This window comes from Pleurodeles waltl, chromosome 10 (assembly GCF_031143425.1).
Source record: "Pleurodeles waltl isolate 20211129_DDA chromosome 10, aPleWal1.hap1.20221129, whole genome shotgun sequence".
Lineage (NCBI taxonomy): Eukaryota > Metazoa > Chordata > Amphibia > Caudata > Salamandridae > Pleurodeles > Pleurodeles waltl.
This window is the reverse complement of record NC_090449.1, coordinates 292,459,594-292,481,236: the sequence shown is the minus strand read 5'-3', so window position 1 is coordinate 292,481,236 and position 21,643 is coordinate 292,459,594. Positions and strand designations below refer to the sequence as shown.

The following is a 21,643-nucleotide window of genomic DNA, read 5'->3' as shown; positions in this document are numbered from 1 at the left end:
GCATGGTCTTAGATGCCTGGGAATCCAGGGAGCACTATAATACACTGAACCAAAGTAGAACTTTTTCAGGCAAGGCCTGAAAACACCACTATGCCAGAGTTCGTTTGACCAGCTCCATCAATTTACTGACTGGCTTATAAGCCTGGTTCTGCATCTTACCCGGCGCAGTCTAAACTGGAAAGTGACATATAGTGCTTTTATAAATACTGATTTAGGTCTGTGTGCACTTTTCTCTCGTTATCTGTGTGTATGGAGTATTTGTGTGCCTTTTAGTCTGCTAGTATTGTTTTGTTCTACTTCCTATTAAAGGCTTCTGCTTTTCAGAATATTTATTAGGCAAAATGACTGCAGTGTAAATTTATTTAAAAAAAGCAAACATTTAAAATGTAATCACTGACTGTGTGTGTTTTTTTTATTTTCTTTTTTTTCTTTTCTTTTGTAAAATATAAACATCCTCCAGCCACTGAAGTCAGTTGTTGGCAGACCAGGCACATTTGTTGAGACTGGTATAAGTTCTAAAACTGTGGTGCATTTGAGCAAATAAGCTTATGTTGAATTACTTGGTACTAGCCAAAAATGGTAAGGTGATGTCATTTACGATGGCACTTATTGGCGGTATCATTTCCAATGCATGAAGTTGCTTCTTTAACTAAGGGGTCATTTTACTTTTAAAAGTTTACATTGATTCCATAACATTCCATTACTTTTTAATGTAACACTTAGACTGCCAGGGTGTCAACGGGCTCATGCATTAGATAGTTTTGCAATGTTTAATAGGTAAGGGGCAGGGTCGTATGTAGTTTCACCTTAATTGGTGACCAAAAGATGTCTGCGTGGGCTTTATGGACTTGAAAGCAACAGTCTGTGCAACATGTTTTATGTTTTTTTACCAGAGAACAGACTGCAAGTTCTGCTGGCTATTGGCTGTCCTTGCCCTTCTCCCGGGTCAACCCATCAGAAAATACTACTTTCTTACGGTTGAGGGCCAAGATAAGACTGAATTCTAAATACAGTATGGAAGGCTTTAGGAAGCCTAGGAAAATGTGCCAAGCGTGAAACCCTTGTTGGCTTAAGCCTATTCTACATATAGAAAGGACCATTTTTATGGCCAGGTGACGCAGTGATACAATTTGCTGCGCTTCGTCACAGTTAAAGGGCAGCTATGTGCTGATTTATCTCAGTATGGCGCATTCCTGTCCTTTTCCCAGTGCTGGCACACGATGGGCTGCCCAACACCAATGCAGGCACCTGGTGCTAGGGTGCCTCCGTTCCATGTAGGATTCTTTTTGTGCAAGAAGGACCACCTTCCTGCACAAAAACATTCCTGACAGGCTTTCTAACTATTTCTATATGTGTTGCACAATGCAGCACACTTGGAAAGTGGTACAAATATGGTGAAATAAAAAAATTCTCCTCGTTACCCCTCACCTAGGGAGGTGTAGGTTTTTTGGCGCATCCTCAGGTCTACAACTTCTAGTAAATCTGCAAATGCTTCAAAATCCGTGGATGCTGCATTTGAACACCCGCGCAACACCCAGGGTAGCGCCTCCCTGGGGCAAAATAATGCAATGCAGTGATTTGTGCTGCATTGCATTACCTGAGAATAATGAAGCTACTCATAAATCTAATTTTTCAGTTGTCGCTCTTGCACCACGAAATGCGCAATGGGCTGATAAATATACCACAAAATGTGTCTTTAGGGCAGTTTATTTAAATAATGGTGTTGTGAATCAAACTAAAACCCTGTCTTTGTTTATATTGAACCTTATTAGATGTCAACAAAAACTTAAAAAAAATAAAAAATATATTTATCGACTCTTTTGAGAAAACTTTCTTCTGTTTTTGATTGACCTTCATTTTAGGATGAACGCACTTCTTGAAAAGTTTGTGGTGAGCCCTATATTTAGAATTTCAGTAGCTTGTCACCTCTCCATGTGAGGAAAAGAAGTCTTACTGGTGGCAGGGGCTGTTGCAGGATATGCTATCCTAGCAGGTTTTCTGCAGATGTTTGGTGTAAAGTGACTGCCAGGCGAGGGTTTTTAAATTTTGTTTTATAAAGAAAACTGCCTATCCTTTCCACAGGTTCTTATTCACAGTGGCTGCAACGGGTGATGAAGCTTGAAATAATGTATTGGTCCCAAACCATAACTCAATTACTCTAAGACGACTGCTGCTTCCACTCCTCAGTTGTATAATACAGTGCGCACCCCTATAGGCTCTGTTCAACTATGAACTGTGGTTAGGCCTTCAAACAGATGCACAAAATGAACAGCAGGTCTTCAATAAGGCATTACTACTACTGAAACTACTCCCTATCAAACGCAGTAGCCAATATGTTGTGTTTCCCCAAGCAGGATTTATAAGCCTTGTGTGGGAGCTCAGGCGCATTGCATGTAGGAAGGTCCAATAGTCCTCATTGCTACTGGTTCCTAGTGGTGATCAGAGTAATGCAGAGCTGCAACTTTTTCCTGGGAAGGCTACTTTAGCAGTGAGAAATAGGTTTGCCGAAAAATGTTAATTTGTTGCTGTGAGACTTCAAGAACACTGCAACAGGTCATCATTTCCTATAGTGTGTTGGTCAGAGCTATCTAAAAAAAAAACGAAACTGGTTGCTTAGCTACAGATGGCATTTCAGGTGACCAGATATGGTGTATGGTTATATTTGGCGAGTTCACAGAACTGGACATGGCTCTATCAAGTTGAATTAATTGAAAAGCAGGTCCAAAGTTTTATTGGGACCATAGTGGGAGCAACAAGCCACAAGTGACAACCAGATACTCACTGATATATGTACATAGTTGGACTTGGCCCTCTCTTCACGGTCGCATCCAAACATTTTCCCTTCACCTCTCCTGTTTTCTGAACCCATCTTTTGTTGGCTTTTAGGACTCTGTGCACTTTACCACTGCTACCCAGTGCCTGTGTTTGCTGCCCCCCCTCCCCCCAAAACATGGTACAATTGGCTTACACCAGATTACTACATTTAAATTACTTGTAGGTCCCTCATATATGGTCCCACAAGTTTCTAGGGCCTGTAAATTAAGTGCTGCTAGTGGGCAGCAGCACTCATTGTGCTATCCACTAAAAGTAGCCTTTTAAAACATGTCTTGGTCCTGGGACTGCAGTCTGTAATGCAACTTTATTCTACCAATTCAACGTGCCATAATCAATGTTTGCTTGACCTAAACCTCGCTTTTTCAATACATATGTCACCCCTAAGGTAATCGCTATACAGCCCATAGGGCAGGGTGCAGTGTATTTAAAAAAAATGGGCATGTACTTTTAAGTTTTATATGGCTTGGTAGTGAAAAGCACCCAACTTCATTTTTCACTACAGTGAGGCTTACCTCTCCCATATTATAACATTGACCTTCCTTATTGTACTTAATAATTTTTGATTGTGAATGGGTAGAAACAACATGTTTGGACTCAAAAGAATTGTAATATTTACATCATCTTTAATGGCAGTCAGATTTTAGATTACACTTTTGTAAAAGCCATTTTTTAGAAAGTTGTCATTTTCCTGCCCTAAAACTTTTAGGCTTTCTAGGAGTTTCCACCTGCCCCAGGCCTGGTTATTGTTCCCAAATCAGAAATGCCTAATCGTCCCTGAAAGCTAACAAAAAGACCTACATGTAGCTGGGAAAAAGCCATCCTGCTATGATTGAAGTGGCAGAGATGTTCCATGTCCCACTTATATTTCAAAGGGCTGCCTCCAGCACACTCACAAAGGAGCTTTACACCAGCCTTTTGTTACCCTAGACCTCTTGGAGCCTGGATGGGAAAGGAGGAAACTTTCCAGTACTAGATGTGGGAGTGGTCTAGAAGTTTCCTTTACTTCAAAGGGTGGCACCAGGTATAAATATTGAACTTCCTGAGCCATTGATCAGTGCACACCCCTGGACCTGTAAACATTACAGAAGGACTGCCTTTTAACCAGAGGACTGCTCTGCGGTTTGAGGTCTGACTTGTTCTTCAAAGGACAGTCCTACTGCTACCAGAGGACTGCCATTCTGCTTGAAGACTGGCCTGCTGTCTGATAAGGAAGACTGGACCTGCTCTCTTCATACCGTGCTCACCTGAGTGACTCCAAAGGTAAGTTATCTGACCCCTCTTCTCTAAGATACAAGGACACAACAAGCTCCAGAACCCTCCCTGCAACTGCCCTGTTGGCCTCTACTGGAATGAGTTCCTGATCATCAAGCAGTGCCTCCATAGGTCCTGGACCCTTGGCTGACATCAGTTGAGCTCCTCCTGTGAAATTCAGAAGTTTTGAACTGTCTGCGCTGGGCTTTGGGGAGGTAACTATTTTCAGTGGGTCTAACCTGGCTGCACTCTCACAGTCGGCCTCAACTTGTGACTTTGTCCCCGTCTAGTGCAACCAGATACCCACGTATAGCGCTTTCTGGTTCTATATTGCTTTTCTGATTGGATGTTTGTCATTTTAGTCTCATATTATTTAGTAAAGTGTACTCTTATTTTTCTAATTTGGTGTGGGATTTTTTTGTGTTGTATGTTCTGTGTAATGCTGTTTGTGTGCTGTATAAATTTAACACTGTGTAAGTTAAGCCTGACTGCTTTTGTTCCAACCTGCCAGAGGTTTGAGCACAGGTTAATGTAGTGACTTCTGTGGTTCACCCTGATGAGGATTGTGGTTGTTGCTTGAGAAAGGTTATCACCCCTCTATCACTAAAACAATTTCCTACATGCATTACACAATCAACTTGCTTGCTAAAGTGCACATTTCATATTGCAGCCAGTTAGTGTCTGTATTGACAGTTAATAATGTTTATAAATGCAGTTCAACACTGATACTTTCCGATTGTTTGTACTGTGCGAACTGGAATACTTACTGCATACATTGCTAAATTAGACTTTGAAGTGATTTCCAGAATCAAACTTAACAATCAATATAAAACCAGATGAGTTATTGTTTAAAAGTAACGTTAACTATTTTGTCTTCACATGTTTGTCCCTACTTTGGTAAAACAGTTCATTTCAGTGAACATAGTCTTCTGAATGTGTCCAGTTAGTCCTATTCCGATGAGCTATACATTGTAACAAGAGGCTGTATGTTTCCATTTTGTGCCGTTGATAATAGTATTTAACATAACTGAACTCACTGGCTATTGATCTCAGATCCAGGGACCAAAACTGCTTAAACCATTGGAATACTTTCTGTACAGCATCCAAAATCGATTACCAGGAGCAGATGTAAGCATGGATGTGATGGTCAGCTGCTCAAGTGTCTTTACAATAAAGACGTTCACTTTAGAAGAGGACAAGGATTTAAAGGATTGGCACAGGCGAATTCCAGATTTGGCAGGAAATGTATGCTACTGATTCATGTATCAAAATTGGCAGATGCTTCTTTGAAAACCCACTCCACATTATTCTGCTTGATAAGGTGGCGCTGGAATAGTTGACTATGTGTTACCAATGTAGACTTCCTTTTGATTTAGAAGCAAGTTCACCATATGACTGCAGATGCCCAAAAATGTTTATAAGCAGGTCGGGAAAAATACATTTGCTTTATCATGCCGTATTTCTAATTGGACTGCAATCATAGATGCATTACCCGTGTTACTGAACACACAGCATGGTTATTTGGCAGACAATGAAAAAGGTAAACAAACCTAAAACGTACTTCTTTTCCTGACTTCCTGAAAGCTGATAAAAAGAAACATAGGTGGTAATGATCAAAGAAAAGAGGCCTTGCAACCCACTCTAGCCAGCAACCAAATTAGGCTAAAGTATTAGCTCAATTTGTTAGTTCTTGAGTTCTCTCAAGTTTCAACAGGGTGACAGGTCAGTGCTGTATAAATCACCCGAAATTAAAATAATGAAGTACTGAATCAAATCATTGCACACATTTAATTCTGCTTTACCTTCTTATTGAAGAATGTCAATGTAGTACACAGTGAAACACAGCTGCATTCTTTGAGATACTGGGCTTACCTTTGTCATAGATACAGATGTGGGTGTGTGCTCATGATTTACTTTTAGTTGAGCTTTTGTAAACTGCTACATGCAAATGCAAAACCACTTCAAAGTGCAGATTGGTCAAGTAAATGGAAGGACACCAATTTGTTATGTTGAGTAAAAGGAGTCATGGTGGTCATCATAGGTGGTATTGAAACATTTTCAAGGCTTTGTACGATTTGTGTAACAATGTTTGAGCATGCACATTTTCGACATCCTTCCACATTATTGAATCATTCCGTATCAGACCGACTCTTCTAGTGAATTACAGTATACTAGGAAACATGCCCATATGCATAGAGTAGTATTAGTTAGTGGTACATCTGATAGACTTTTAGCTGCAGATTCCTTACCTGTGAATTCTCCCTAGGCGAAAGACTGGAGCCAGAAGATTTACTGTGGGCAGTACCCCCTGTGTGCCAGTAGGTGGCATTGATCGGCTCCATGTCTGTTATCAGGGTCGTCTGTGCCGTAAATGAAGTTGCAGTACCTATATAGGAGCCACCCAGGCATGCTGATCTCAGTTAATTTCTTTATGCGCCAACCAGGGCTGATCTGAGAGAAGTGATAACTCCTCACTCACTTTTTGACTTAACTGTTGACTTTTTGTCAAATAATTTTGAGGTTTACTCCTGGTATGTCGAGGATCTCATCACCCAAGATAGGTTTTAAACACTGCGGATCCTGTCATCAGGCGATGTCTGTGACAGATCTGCACCTCGTCTGTTTGTGGTATTTGGAGCGCATCCAGGACTTAAGTTGTGCTCCGAGTGCCGGACCATGCATCTGAAGGCTTTGAGGGAGTGGTCCCTAAAGCTGATGGTGGTTCGACACATGTCTCGGCGCAGGCCAAGGTCCCGGTTGAGGGAAATGTCCCAGGACTGGTTGAGTGATGTCTGAAGTTGTCGTTCCACTGCAGGTCCTTTGGGCAATTGGGTAAGTTGAGGCACAAGAAGAGCAAGAGGTCGAAGCTCTTAGACTTTTCCTCGTCCTTCGGCCAGTGACACTAGTGTGCATTCTAGGCCCTGTTTGTGTCTTTGGAACCTGCGTCTGGGCTGGCTTTGTGCCTCCCCGACTTTCCGGGAGCCGGAGTGACCCCTGCCGAACTGAAGTAGTTCTATGCGGACATGTGCCTCATTTTAGTCCGACCCTATTTGCATGCCTTGGGCTTCACGGAGTCGGTTGGAGGGGGCCCCATTTGGTTCCGTGCTGGCAACTTCAACCTCTGCTCCGATGTGCCTCTGAGGATCCAGTCCTGTATCCGTACTGACTCCGGTTGTACCATCTTGACCTACCCCAGCGCCCTTCTGCAACACCATCCCTGTTGTCATCCCTGACACTGAGCTGGATGGGCGTTGCCAGACGCCAACTCAGAAGCTGGCAGAAGCTTTGCCTCCTAGATCAGAGCCTGGACCGTATTCTGTTGGGCTAGTCCTCAGAAGACCGAGATGGGTTGCTAGACCCTTTAGAATACCAGCCCTATGAGAAAGCAGTGGATTGGCATTAGGATTATGCAATGGTGGTGAGGAGGGCAGCTGAGATCCTGGACGGTCAGCTACCATTGGTGGCAATCAAGATTAATCTCTTGACAGTTGCTGCAACCTGGAGCTCCCACATCCGAACCACTGCTCTTTCGTTGATGCCCTTATGGACATTCTTTTTGGTACTTGGTCCAAACCCAGCACAGGGGCTCCTGTGAATAGGGCGATTGCCCGCCACCATCGCTCCGCACCTAGGGACCCAACACACTCCAACCCTGAAAGCTTGATGGTCCAAGCCTCAACTTCCCATGTGAATTCCTACCACTCGCCCCCAGATGGAGAATCCAAGAGGCTGGTCTCATTTGGGAAGAAAATGTTTTCTTCTGCCAGGCTTGGATTTGTGGTCAATGAACACTGCATGCCATTTGGGCCATTATTCCCTCAAACTGTGGGACACTGTTGTGCAGGTGCTGCCAAAGGCCTGAAGGAGGCCAGAGTTGTACTGTTAGGCTGTTGCTGATAGGGGAGATTTAACAAAGTTCAAAATTCGTTGCAGACTTGACGCAGTTGTCTCGCTAGGCAAAGCGGTTTCCACAACAGTGGCACTGAGGTGCCACGTCTTGCTGAGGAAATGGCTTTTTGGGGAATGTTGAAGCTTCCCTTATGGACATGCCTTTCAATGGCACCCATCTCTTCGGAGACGAGGGAAGTTGAGCGCTTCTAGGATGCTACGGCCAGGTCCTTGGGCCTTGCAGCAGCCCTCCCCATCTGCCTTTTGGTCCTTTGGTGGCTACAGAAGGGGCTTCCAATTACACCAATTTCAGCCCAGCCACCATGCTGCACCTGCTGTCCAGCCTCTGCATGGATGAGGGCTCCGTACCTACTGACCTTGTGGGTCAGGTGACCAGCGGTTTGGTCAGTGCGCAACCCTGCCCCCCTCCTTCCTCCCTCTCCCAGCAGCATCTAAACCTTCTTCGTCTGCCTCTTTACCACCAGGGGCACCCAGTTTACGGCAGGATTCACCATCACCTGCCCCACTGGCAATAACATCGGCAAGTGGGTTTTGCAGATTGTCTGATGGGCTAATCCCCGCTCCATCTCACGATTGGATGACAGAGGATCATCTGTTCTTCTCTGCGAGGAATCAGTTCTTTTGGCCAAAGAAGCCATAGAGATGGTTCAGTCCCAGAAGTAGACTGTGGTGGTTATTCCCACTACCTTTGGTTTCCCAAAAAAGACAAGGATCTTTGCCCTATTTTAGACCTATGAGCCCTCAGTTTCATCCTCAAAAAACAGAAATCCAAAATGCTCACATTGACTGAGGTCTTGTCTGCCTGGTACCTAGGTGTCTGGATGTCGTAGCATTGGACTTGCAGGACACTTACTTCCCCATCCTGCACACCTACAGACTTTAACTGCAGTTCACTGTAGGCTACAAGCAATTTCACTTCACTGTGCTTCCCTTTGGCCTTACCAACATCCCTCTGGAATTCACCAAGGTGATGGTGGTGGCAGCTTATCTGTGCAGATCGGGGTGTCAGTCTTTCCTTATCTTGACGATTGGCTGTTAAATGCGGGCTTGCCCCAGGCTGTCGTCTCCAACCTCCAGATTACAGAAAACCTGCTGTACTCAATGGGGTTCAGTATAAACATGCTGAAGTCACCCCTGACTCCTCTTTAGATGCTGCCTTTTATCCAAGCTGTCCTGGCGTCGTGCAGTTTCCAGGTTATCCTCCCAAGTGGCGAGTTCAGGATATTTAGGCTCTGATACAGATGGTTTTATCCTCTATCCTGGATTTCAGTGAGTGACTTGAAGCTGCTGGGCCTCCTGGCCACCTGCATCCTGTTGGTGACATGCAAGATGGCATATGTGGGCTTTGCAGTGGGACCTGAAGTTCCAGTGGGCACAGCATCAGGAGAGTCTCTCTGACAAGGTCCTGATCTCAGAGGGACCTGCTAAAGATCTGCAATGATGATTAATGAATCACAATTGTGTTAGAGGCAGATCCCTCTCCTTTCCTCAACCAGATCTGACAGTATTGACAGATGTCACTGCTTGGATGGAGGCGACTATCTGGGAGAGGTGGAGATCAGAGGACTCTGGTCTCTGGTGGAATCTGGACTCTGTGTCCAGCTGCTGGAGCTCCGGGAGATCAGACTGGCATTGTAAGCTTCCCTACTTTCCATCAAGGGAAACCTAGTGCAGGTGTTCACCAACCACACTAATGCCATGCAGTTCTGCAGCATACAGGACAGTGTGGGATTGTGGGCCCTTTGTCAAGAGGCTCCTCACCTGTGGACATGCTAGAATAGCAGGGCATATCCTTGTTGGTTCAACACCTGACAGGCTCTCTGAACATGCCTAGGGGATCACAGATGGCATCTCCATCCAGAGGTGGTGCAAGGTGTCTTTCAGGAGTGGGAGAACCTTGGTTAGATCCGTTTGCCTCCACTGAGGACACTGTCAGCAGTTTTGCGCGCTGGAGTTTCCAAGCTTGCTCTCGCTCGGAGAAGCTTTTTGTTGTGAGTGGAATCTAGGCCTCCTGCATATCTTTCCACCCATATCACTGCTGGCCAGTTATATCAAGAAGATCAAACAACTGGCCCAAGTAATCCTTATGGCTCCAGACAGTGCACAAAGAGTTTGGTATCTCGAGCTACTGGGCTTGTCCATCGATTCTCCGATCAGACTGCTCCTTCGGGAAGATCTTCCATGGCAGCCACAGGGGAGGGTTCTTCACCTGAACCTGCCTACTCTCCTCCTACTTGTACGCGATTGAGTGGCAGCAGTTGACAGCTTTTGACCTTCCTCCTGAAGTCTGTAATATTATCTTGGCAGCCAGGTATCCCTCCACCAAAACGGTAAGACATTTGTAGCATGGTGCACAGACAAATCTGTTACCCTTTCTTGGCCTCTCTCTGAGGTTTTACTTTTCATTCTTTCCCTTGCCCAACAGGGCTCTGTCTTGAGCACTCTTAAGGCCTACTTATCTACCATTTCTGCTTTTTTGCAGTTGCCTGGTCAACCATCCTTGTTTAAGTCTCCTATAGTACATATGTTCCTCAAAGGTCTTATTCATCTCTTTCCTTCTTCTCCATTCATTATGCCCCAACGGGATCTTAACTTGGTTCTAACATTTGTGATGTGCACTCCTTTCGAGCCCCTCCGCAATTGTCCCCTCAGGCTTCTTACATTGAAAAAGCCTTCCTTGCGGCATAAACATCTGGCTGCAGTCAGTGAGCTGCAGGCCTTATCTAAGCCACCAACCTCTCTATATAGATCCTGACAGTAGTGCTTCGTATGAGGGCATCTTTTCTGTCAAAAGTGGTCATGCCTTATCACGTAGGCCATTCAATCACTTTGCCTACTATTTAAGCACCCCCATATTCTTTCTAAGGAAGAGGAAAGACTCCACAGTCTGTACCCAAAAAGAGCATTGGCGTTCTAACTTGATAGTACCCGTGAGTTCTGGGTAAACAACTAACTTTGTGCAGTATCTGGGTGTGAAGAAAGGTCGAGCAGTGCAGAAGTGAACCATCTCCTTGATTGTGCTCTGCATCAATATCTGCTCAGCACTAGCTAAAAGGCAATCCCCTGAAGGCTTGCAGGCTCATTTCAACAGAGCCTGAGCTGCAACCACGGCATTAGCACATGGAGTACTGGTCCTGGACGTATGCCAGGCAGCAATGTGGACATCTCTGCACACATTTACCAAACACTACTTCCTGGACAGTCATGTCTGTAGGGATGGGCACTTTGCCCGTTCAGTCCTGCTGGACTTTTTCGCTTGAACATGGTTTGCAGGACCCACCTCCAGGAATGATATTGCTTGGGTATCTTTTCTAAGGAAAGGAATCTGTAGCTAGAAGTCTTTATCAGATGAACAATTACTTACCTTTGCTAACCCCTTATCTGATAGACTATAGTTGCATATCACTTACAGACCCACCCATCCTACCCACCCTGCAAGGGATTTCTCTTTCAGGGCCCAAGTTTTGACAGACAAGGGGTCAGTGTTCTTCATGGCTCCGTGCTTCTGGTGTGGAAAGTTGTGAAATGAAACTCATTTTGGGGTGCCTAGGTGTAACCTATATAGCTAGAGCAATGTTGTTTCCAATGTGGACAACGGATGTGTAGCTGATCGCCACCTACTGGCGCACAGGGGCACTGCTCACGAAAAGTCTTCCGGATCCAGTCTGACATCTGGGGAGAATTCACATGTAAGGAATCTGCAGCTAGAAATCTCTACCAGATAAGGTGTTACCATAGGTAAGTAACTTGTCCATTAACTTCATTGTTTACTGCCCAAACGTCAGCCGTTGAGGTGAATGTGCACCGACCTCACTCCTCTCAGGGTTACCATGGTTTAGAATTCAACCTCAGATGTGTGAAGGAGTCTTTGGGCAAGGCTGTGCGCTCTTCACAAGATAGGATTAACCTTTATACACATGGGAACTTACTACTTTTTCATTAAAACTATCACTCGATCTTGCTTGTAAAAGTTTGCATAAATCTGGCTCATTACTTGAGGTAAGAGGCTTGCTGTGTACTATCTGAATTTGGTTGCAGATCTGTAACTTTCACCAGCTGACCGCAAGTTGGACTCTTCCCTCAGTAATCAGATGCCTAAAATATTCCACCTCCTTCTGAAACAAACTATTTATTTTCTCAAGGTAACAAGTCTACCCTCTAAAACAGTTGAATTTGTGTCCACCAGCATTTGACCAAACACAAACATTCTGCCTCCACCTAACATGATTCTATTCACCAGTAGGAGGTTTCAGCTACGATGGGTTAGATTTCTTCACAGTTCACATTTTCTCCCCAGATTCTTTTATGGATTTTAACAGGACGGAGCATTGGTTGCTGATTCTCCTTTCATCATGGCCTTTTGTACTCCCCTTACCAGTCCTCTCACTCTCCTCTGTCCCTTGGCTGGTGGCTAACATTGTGAGAAACATGCACAATTAATAGTGATTGTTCCCCTCTGGAGAAAAATGGGATGGTTTCCTCTGCAGTGGCAGACAGTAGTGGCTCTCAAGAGTATCCTCAGTTCCCCTGTTAAGAACCATGTTACCTGGCTACTTGTAGGTTTGATTATAAGTAAGGAACCGGAAAGAAAAGGGGTTCAGAGATCAGAGCTCCCTAAGGCGGTGGTACCTACTCAATAGACTTCTTTTGGTCAGCCTTGCAGGATTGTCGCCAGCATTTTTACACAATTTATGGTAGCACATGTATTTGAAGAATTTCCAGAACTTTAAGTGTAAAACTTACGGATTTATAGTTTGGCCTGTTCGGGTTTGCTTTTTGTCTAGTTCCCCACCTTTGAGTAGTGTTTCTTTGTAGTCTGTGAATAAGTATATATGAAGAAAAGGCCAAGGCACACTGAAGAAAGTTCTGTGTGGTTGATCCAAGTGGTCATTCAATCAAAGGCGGAGTCCAAAGAACAGATGAAACTGCACATTTATTAGCAGATGAGAAGATGTGGTCGATATTCAGGTTAAAGACCACGTGTGTCACAAACAATCCAAAATACAGCCGACACATGTTTCGTCTCCTAGACTTTGTCAAGGCTAAAAGTATGCGCAGATGAGAACATACGAATAAGTAGAGTTCCAAGAAAGATATGTTTGATTATAGTCTTCCAAATGCTCAAGTGTCATCCAGACATCGGTGTAATGAATGGCCCTGATAAGCCAGCAACCATGAAGTAAAGCCTTGCCACAAGTGTCGGTAAACAGAAATGTCTGGGTTTTGTAGGTCCCCCTAGATGGCTGCTGAGCCCAGGACCAAAACGCAGGTTACTCTCCCTCCCCAAGCAAAAAGAGGTAGTTTTGGATTTGATCATTTTGATGTGGCCATATGGTGTTTTGGGGCATTTCTGTTCGCAGGCACTAGGCCTACCCACACAAGTGAGGTACTATTTTTATCGGGAGAACTGGCGGAACGCTGGGTAGGAGGAAGTTTGTGGCTCACTCCAGAACTTTGCAGCACTGAAATGTGAGAAATGTTTTTCGCTAAATTTTGAGGTTGGCAAAGGATTCTGGGTAACAGAACCTAGGTTCCCCTAGGTGTCTAGTTTTCAGAAATGTCTAGGTTTGCTAGGTTTTCCTAGGTGCTGGATGAGCACGAGGCCAAAATCCACATCTAGGCGCTTTGCAAAAAACAGGTAAATTTTCTTTAGGAAAATGTGATGTGTCCACGTTGTGTTTTTGGGCATTCCCTGTTGTGGGCACTAGGCCTACCCATCCAACTGAGGTACCATTTTTATCAGGAGACCTGGTAGGGAAACGCTGGGTAGAGGGAAGCTTGTGGCTCCCCTCAGATTCCAGGTTTGCTAGTTTTTTTTTGCTTCCAACTATAAGACAGTGTGTAAAAAAGACATCTATTAGAAAAATGCCCTGTAATTCACATGCTATTATGGGGACTCCGGAATTCAGAGATGTGCAAATACCAACACCTTATCTTGTGCCCATTTTGGAAGTTCAAAGCTTCCCTATTTCTCACTCTTTATAGTTCACCAAATAAATTGCTGTATACCTGGTATACAATGAAAACGCATTGCAGGGTGCAGCTCCTTTATTGGCTCTTGGTACCTAGGGTTCTTGATGAACCTACAAGCCCTGTATATCTCCGCAATCAGAAGAGTCAAGCAGAAGTAACGCTATATTGCTTTTGAAAATCTGACAAGGTAGGAAAAAGTTAGAGTAAAATGTCAAGAAATTTCTTTTTTTTTTTCTCCTCCATTTCAATATTTATTTAGCTGTTATTTTCTGTAGGAAAACCTTTTAGGATCTACACAAATTACCCCTCAGAATTGTGTCTACTTTTCAGAAATGTTTAGTTTTCCAGGATCCAGCATTGGTTTCACACCCATTTCTGTCACTAACTGGAAGAAGGCTAAAAGCACAAAATATAGAAAAAAATGGGGTATGTCCCAGTAAAATGCCAAAATTGTGTTGAAAAGTGTGGTTTTCTTAGTCCAGTCTGCCTGTTCCTGAAAACTGGGAAGATAGTGATTTTAGCAATGCAAACCCTTTGTGATGCTATTTTCAGGCGAAAAGGCACAAGCCTTCTACTGCAGCCCTTTTTTCCCCAATTGTTTTTCTTCTTTTTTTTAAAGAAATTGTTGCTGTATTGTGGCTCTATTTCTTGGTCTCCAGGGGAGCCCACAAACTCTCTGGGTACCTCTAGAATCCCTAGGATGTTAGAAAAAAAGGACGCAAATTTGGCATGGGTAGCTTATGTGGACAAAGTTATGAGGTCCTAAGCCCCAAATAGACAAAAAAAAGGCCTGGCAGCAAAGAGGTTAATTGCTTTTGCCTATGCAGTAGAGTTATGGGTGAGTCCTCCATGGCCACCTTGGAGTGCAGGAACTGCTGGGTTCGCCAGGCTCACATCAGAAAGGAGTTACTGTTATAAATATAAGGGCATGGAGTGGACAGACACCCCCCTTCCTGATTCTAATTCCCCAACTACCAATTTCCACAATTTTTCTCAGCTGTGGATATAATTGGTTGTTTCTATTCGTTGTGCTGCGGCCTGTTCGTCAGGGTACAGTGATACCTCTGAGGGCCAGTATCTCCCTTGGCATCTAGTCATTACAGGCAGACTGCCAACTGGGCCACTCCCTTTATGGCCCAGCGGGCCCTCATAAGACCTTTCCATGCCACTTCCAGTTCCTTTCAGGAGTAATGGAGTATCTGAGAAGTGACTTCCCTTCATAGTACACCTTCAACTCAGCGGGGTATAAAAACCTGTAATCAACCTCATTGCTTAAATTTTTTTGTTGATGGCTGTGAACGATCTGTACTGTTGCTGGACTTTGTGTATGATCTCAAAAGATCATAGCTTTGAAGGAATTGTGGAAGAGCTCCCATTTATGGTAGGCAGTCTAGAGGACTGCATCTTAGTTAATGTGATTAAGGAACTGGAATGTGGGTGGTCAAGGAGGAGCCTCACTGGATGTTCGTGATACAAAGGCATGTGAGCCCTTTAAATTATGAAAATTTGACAACCTGTCTTCTGCTGTGACCCTAGAAATCTGCCACCCAGCTACTGGGTGACCTTTACATTTAGGTTACCTTGCCTTGGATGGCCTGCTTCATATCCTTTGACCTATAGATCTTAACATTGGCCTTTGTCACTCAGTGTTTGATGTTCCACAAGTCCTAGCAGAGGTGAGTCATCCAGACAGACTTCACTAAACCTGCCTTCTAGCGACTCCCATGTGACTTAGATAGCCTAACAAATTGTTGCCACTGTGGTACAGTCCACTTACATCACCACCACTTCTGCAACTGGCACACCAAGCTGAGGCCATCACCTAAGTATTATTGCCACTCGTAGGTTTGTATATTAGTAAATTCTGCCTTAAGGGTGCCCTTACACTGAGGGTGTGCAAGACATTGTGCCAGCTTTATGACCCCTGGTCCAAAAGGCTGCAGGCAGGGTCAATATATTTGCTCCTGTCACTAGACCCCGAGACAGTCTCACCCTATGGCAATGTCACTTGCAGAGTCTCAGTAAAATCATAATCACCACACAATATTGCAAAATCTCTATCCTGAATATCAACATCTGGCACAGCAGCCAGAGACCAGAATGATTCACTGTCACCTCCAGCTATCAAACCACATAGTTATCCTCTTAAGGAGTCTTAGGGTTCGGTGATGGGAGCAAATCCACACAGTCATACCCCTACAGTCTGTGCATAAGCCCCACGGACCCTTCCATGCATCCCAGAAGGTAGCACAGGAAGAAAAGGGGGGCAGAGGAAGAGCCCCCCCCCCCCCCCCCAAGTGTGCCTCCCCTTGGAATAGGGACTGCTTTCTTCCCAACCCTATGTCCAAACTCGTTCCGCTGAAGTAGTGCCGAATCAGGGGAGGCGGAGATAAACATCTGAACTGTGTCCCCAGTCATAGGCCCAGCCAAACTACTGTTAGCTATTGCCCTTGCTTCTGCTGTCGTCCAAGCCTACAACGGTAAAGAACCACTCACCAACTGACCTGAGCTTGGCCCAGTACTGTGACCAGTGTTCTGAAGGCCGACTTGGTGACTGCCTAGCTCAGCAAAGAAAAGTTGTACATTGGCGCTTGTTGCAGCATACCATCTTGACCCTCTGTGGCACTCACCGGGTCTGGAGGTTTGTCACTCACTCTCATCTCTGAGCCATTTTGTCCTGCACATTTTTTAGTCACTGATGTGGCATCTCTGTTCAGGGGACTATAATCATCCAGATCTCCCATGCTGTAAATGTGCTGCCTGCAGACACCAAAGCCACAAGGATGCAGCAGGCTCCTTGGCAGCCTACGGGCAGCCAGGAGCTCAGCCAATGGTATCTGCTCTCTGCACCCTTAGTAGTGCTGGGAACTCAGAACATCTGTAAATGGCTACAACCACCAAGGAGTATGGGGCCCTGCTGTTCCCCGGTTGGTTGGGTAGGGTGGAGGAACAAACGTGATTTGGGGTCTGCTCCCCAGAGCATGGGGGAGAACTAGATGGAGTGAAATGTGGTTGTGACAATAAGTGGACTGATCTATTTGAAAGATGTGCATGCAGATTTGTGGTGTTTTTATTAACTGTCATCGGTTGTAATCTGAATGAAGAGATTTATAAAAATAAAAAAAAACATTATGGGGTGCCGGTCAGGAAGTGACAGTCCTAGCCATGCTTCCCATCTGTAGGCAACTTTTATTGCCAACTTTACGAATATGGGTTTAGACCAAGATTTTCAAATGCTTGATTGATAATGCGTTTCCTAGGCAATTATTTGAGTTGGATAGGTGCCAGACACATTGTACAGATGTCACCAGTAAATGTCGCTAGGATCCTTGTGCTGGATTAGCCTCCTTTGAGAATCTGAAGTGTATTTTATGGGTTGTAAAGGGATTTACTCTCCTTGAACCAGTAGAGCAGTATCTTAGCAGGCATGAGATCTCCCTCTAGTTCTCTGTTAGTTGTAGATTCCTCTATTATTAACTGAAGATGGGCTTTGGGATTTCCATGCCTCTGAAGATATCCTTCTAGGTTGCACTCATCAGCTCCGATGCTGAGGCATCTGGGGGTACTGGGATGCAAGTTTTTCCATATAGTTTTGTCCTCCACCTCTGAATATTTTAATTGAAATAATCTTTGTTTGATACACAGGAATTGTCACCCTTCTTTGAACTGCTACCCAGGTTTAGTGGCCAAGTATCTTTCACTGCCTGGATGTTACATGCACAGTATGCTTTGACTTGTTCCGCAGGTGATCAGCAGTGTAGGGTGCTAATATAGATTGTGAGATAGGCAGGAAGATGTTATCACTTCCCTATGAAACAGTGAAGGTGTTTTCTTCCTGTGTCAAATGCGGAAAGAGCTTATCTTATTTACATCTGCAGTGTTGCAACATGATTGAGACCCTAGTTTTATTTCCCCGAGTAGGTTCGACTTTGGTGAACAAGATTCTTTGATTTTGTAACTGTTTCCTTCTGACTTGATGCATTTTATTTTGAGACTTCAGGGTGATGTATAATTATTCTAGAGGTGGCAGCAGTGTGCCGGTGTTAGAAGACTTTATTGGTTTTGGGATGAAGTCCGAGCGTGTTGCTATTATGTCCTCAGTAAGTAAGGATTGATGTTTGGTTGTTTTTAAGCATTAATACTTTGAAAACATACTGTCAATCTTCATTGATCTGATTCTCTCTTCTGTCAGTACTTAACTTTCCTTCTTCCAGATGTGTGTGAGTGTATCCATTCATTGATATGATAGTTTTCTATGAAGTTAGACTGTTGTATACCTCTTTAACAGAACCTCACAGAGGGTTTTGGCCTGAAAGGAGAAGATAAAGTGATCTGTTTAAATGTGGATGAGTTTGAGTACCGATGCGGAGAGGAAATAACTTGGTGACAATGTTCTCCGATCAATAAGCCAGAATCCCAGTAATGAAGGTTATCAGTGAATAAATCTGAGCATTACCAGTGGTCATTTTGAAAGACCATGGTCCCATTAAGTCACAGGCCTGAGATTTAGCCCCCATCCCACTTACTGAAAAAAACAGGATTGCCAACATAAGATTCCCTTTCCAAGAGGGCTTGACTGTAAATACATTGATCCTGTAATGAAGACCTTTAATGGTGGATGACACTGGTAAGTCACCCACAAGTTGAAATTGTACATCAGCAATGACTGAGATTGGTGCCCTTTGGTGTGCTGCAGTGGTGTTGCAAAGATTAGTTAGATGGTACTGTTGGAACTGAGAGATCACCTTTTTGACAGTTATACTTTGGCTTTGTTGAAATCTTGTGCACTTTGCACTGAAAGTTCGTAAGTGGAGTTCTACAGTTTAATTTAATGTGATTGCAGTGGATCTCTTCCAGATATTTTGGTTCTCGTATGTGTTTTGATACGGTTATGTTGAAGGCAGGTGTGAAGTTAACAGTAATGCAGCATGAAACTAACATCCCTATTAAGGCTATGTTCTTTAGGTTTAAAGTCCTACCTTTGTGCATCCCTTTCAATACTGTTCCTCCCTAATCAATAAGGCCAATTACCAGTTTCCAAAGTTGATTAGATCAAAGTTCAAGAGTACTTAAAGAAAACAATTAAAGCAAATAAAACGACTGCATACTATAACTTATATGTTCAATTTAGATAATTTAAACCCACTATAAGATCTTTGACTGCCACAGGTCACTGTTATTGACTTGCTCAATAAATTTTTGTCAAATCAAAGGGTACTTAATAATTCAAAAGTTGATAAAGCAATGTGTGTGACAGTCTGAAGGACATGGCTAAGACATTCATGCAGATCTGCATGTAAAAAAAAAAAAGAAAAACTCTTAAATGCTTGTGATTTAAATGGCTGTTACTTCTAAGCATCACTGTTATATGTATACGTTTTGCAAATGGTTTGTAGTCTTGACTCATCAAAGCATAGGATAAAAGTAATATTAACGAGAAATCCATTGTTCCTTTCACTATCTTGCTGCAGTGTTCCCATGTGGTTTTTAAGGGCATCCTAGAGCAGTGGATTGGTCATCTGTCCCAGGGCTAGACCAAGAAAATAGCCATTCATATTATATATGGTAGTTAATCTGTTAGGCAGCTTGTCAGACTTCCCTGATCAAAGCATTTACTTTCTTTCTGGGTGATCTTAACTAATGTAAGTAAGGTGTAATGAAGATATGAATTAAAACGTATCCTAAAAAATTGCCAAAACTGATGTTGCAATTCGTAGGCCTACTACCCTTTCAAGAATAGTGCCCCATATGTTTAGACTCCTACAAGGGCCAGGTAAGGGACTTCCAAAAAGAACTGTAAGGATGCTAAAATCTGCGTATCAATGGATACAATGAACAACTCCCTATTATTGAATGAGATCAAGAGAATGTTATTGACTACTTGGGCATCTGTGAATTCCATCCCTCTCTAACCCTATTCCATCCCCGCTATAGCAAATCTAATAAGAATGTATCTAATTCATTTTACAAGGTTTGAAACTTAACCATGCCATTTATTAATCTTAAGAACCGGCTCGCTGAAAAGCCAAGAGAAAACATGTCACTTTACGCCTTCTTCGCTGAATTAAAAGCCGCCTTTGACAAGGTGCCTCACCAGAAACAATGGTCAACAATGGGCAGCTGGGTTATTCCACTGAATTTGCTAGATGTAATTTGAAACCTACACACTGACATCTATGTCCAAGTTAAAATCACCCGGAAGATCCCCACGTATAATGGATTAAAACAGGGGTGTGAGCTCGCTCCGGCCCTATTTAACATTTATATGGCAGATCTTGACTCCAGATTAGCAGAAGTGGCAAGCGATTCTCTCCCCCACCCCCCAAAACTAGTGAACGAACAGGTGTGTGTCCTACAATATGCAGATGACATTGTGCTTTTCAGCCAGGCACAGCTGGGTCTTCAGCGTTTAATTACTAAACTGGTGGAATATCTGACTACGTGGAGTCGCGAGCTGAATCACAAGACCAAAGTGATCTGCTTTTCAGGCACAACACCAGTTGCATCAAGTACAAATGGGTAGTTGCTGACAAACATATAGCGCTGGTCAAATATTAAAAAAAAAAATTGGCACACCGTTAACTTACAAAGAGCACTTATTGCAAATTCAAGGGGTGGCTCACAAGCTATTTTTTGCTTTCTCACAGATACAAAAAAAAGCTGGGCAGTCCATCAGTTATCTTTTGCAGGTTAATAGAGCAAAATGTCTTCCATCGTTAACCTACGGATTGGAGCTACTTAAAGGGCGTGACGCCCCTCTCCTTAACCACATACAGTCCATGCTGTTTAAACACATTTTCCATCTACCAAAGCATTCATCTCTAGCTCAGGTGGGGTTGGAATTTCGATTGTTCCATCAAGTGCCACTCCATTGGGAGGGGTGGGAGGGCAATAATAAAAATGTGCTGGAAATCAAGAGCTGCTCCCGCTGGCACGTTGGCCGCCCTATGCTGGAAGGAAATGGGGCTGCAACCTGATGATAGCTCGTGCTAGTCATCTGTACTTGGGCAAGCCTTGACTAACTTAAACTTACAGGCTGCATGGGACACCAACACCGCTTTCCTTTTGCAAAAAAATAAATAATTATGAAGTCTTCCAAATTTCAATCTTGGATAATTGATAAAGCACACATGGCGAGTCAACACCACTGCTGGTCAGTCTTGCACACTTATACTGTCTGGCACCCCCAGCTCTACCTTACGACCATTTTGCCAGCTCCATCGGGCATTCTCTTCTTTAAATCCGTATGGGTGTTTTCCCATCTAAGAACCTGGTTCCATTGTGGAAGCAAACTTGGCCAGCCCTTTCGTGCCACCTTCTCGGCTTGTCGACTGAAGGTATTTTACATTTCCTGTGTGTTTGTCCGGCGGTCTTGTCAATTAGAAACGGTTACGTCATCCACTGAAAGCCCTGTGAGTTACAACTTGTCGCACAGTCGTGATGGTGCTTTTAGATGGGCACAACGTTCAACTAGCAGCTAGAGCTACCAAATTCCTTTTGCATGTTAAACAAAAACAAAAAAATTGCTCTCCGAATTGGTTGAGACTTTGGAGGGTTTTCCGAACTTGCTTTGACCAATCATGATTGATTTCTGCTCCCTTGAGCACTTTAGTGAACAGCTAGCTCTGGTCCATTCACTTTTTTAGGCTTAGGCTATTAACCCATTGGGGTCTTT

At 43.8% G+C, this 21,643-nt stretch overlaps 1 protein-coding gene across 4 annotated transcripts in view; it reads left to right on the top strand.

The window, feature by feature from the left end:
- The window catches only part of PARN (poly(A)-specific ribonuclease), a 690,538-nt gene that overhangs the window by 293,173 nt on the left and 375,722 nt on the right, over nucleotides 1-21,643 (top strand). The window lies entirely within an intron of this gene.